Below are 1,267 nucleotides of genomic sequence, written 5' to 3'. Positions count from 1 at the left end.
AGGTGGTGGCACAACTCTTTAGTGCACATAGTATGAAGTACAAGGAACTGCTCAAGGATCCTGGTTCAAGCACCCAGCTCCCCATCTATCTGCAGGGGGGGTCACTTCACAAGCAGTAAACCAGATCTGTCTTTCTCTACCCCTCTCTGTCTTCCGCTCCCTTTTCAGTTTCTCTTTGTCTTATCCAATGGGGGGGGGGGATGACTGCCAGGAGCTGAAGATTTGTAGTGCAGGCACTGATCCCCAACATAAACCCTGGAGGCAAAAAAAAAAAAGATATTGTACTTGCTTTGGCAGCACATATAGTAAAATTGGAACTATACAGAGACGACTAGCATGACCCCTGTGCAAGGATGACACGCAAATCTGTGAAGCATTCCATAGTTTTAAAAAAATGATATTGCCATATTGCCAAGAAAATGTGGAGATTATTCAGTAGTGACTCCAAACTGCAATCTCCTGTGAAAACAGCAACTCCCATTAGGATTAGGAAGTGAAGAAGAGCAGAAGTCAAGCAAAAGAGGACTCCAGGAAGAGATGTCTGAGAAGGAGCAGACACTTGAAGTAGCAGTAACAGGATCAACAGAAAAATACCAATGACTTCAACAAATACCACTCCGAATAGTTTACCCCTACACTACTTTTCTTCTGTCCTAGCATCTACCATCTTAGAGCTCTGAATTCCAGGGTATCTGGAACATAAAAGAAAAAACATAGGGGGAATTTGTTATTATTGTTATTAATGTGCTAATATAAATTTCATATCAATGATGTTCCCTAAAAGCTGTGATTCTCAATGGAATACTATGCAGCAATTAAGAACAATAAACCCACCTTCTCTGACCCATCTTGGATGGAGCTAGAAGGAATTATGTTAAGTGAGATAAGTTAGAAACACAAAGATGAGTATGGGATGATCCCACTCATAAGCAGAAGTTGACAAAGAATAGAAAGAGAAGCTCAAAGCAGAATCTGACTTAGTTTGGTGTATGGCACCAAAGTAAAAATCTCTGGGTGGAGGGTGAGAGTAGAGGTTCAGCTTCATGGAGGGCGGGGGCGGGGGGGGAACCACAGACCTTTGGTGGTGGGAATGGTGTTAATATACACTCCTATTAACTTATAGTCTTACAAATCACTATTTAATTAATGAGAGGGGAAAAATGGATTGAATGTCTCAAACATTTTGATGTATAGGCCATAGCTCTGAGTATATTTTTCCTTCAATCTAAGTATTTAATACTTCATATTGGTAAGTCAGATTGAATTC

General features: G+C 40.6%; 1 non-coding gene across 1 annotated transcript; it reads left to right on the top strand.

Moving 5' to 3' along the window:
- Positions 1 to 281: 281 nt before the first annotated feature.
- LOC132538801 (U6 spliceosomal RNA) lies at positions 282 to 388 on the top strand. Its single transcript, XR_009550124.1, has one exon. It is a non-coding gene; the product is annotated as a U6 spliceosomal RNA (small nuclear RNA).
- The last annotated feature ends 879 nt before the right edge of the window (positions 389 to 1,267 follow it).

The sequence above is a fragment of the Erinaceus europaeus genome, chromosome 5 (genome assembly GCF_950295315.1).
Source record: "Erinaceus europaeus chromosome 5, mEriEur2.1, whole genome shotgun sequence".
Taxonomy (NCBI): domain Eukaryota; kingdom Metazoa; phylum Chordata; class Mammalia; order Eulipotyphla; family Erinaceidae; genus Erinaceus; species Erinaceus europaeus.
This window is presented reverse-complemented; position numbering and strand designations above follow the sequence as displayed.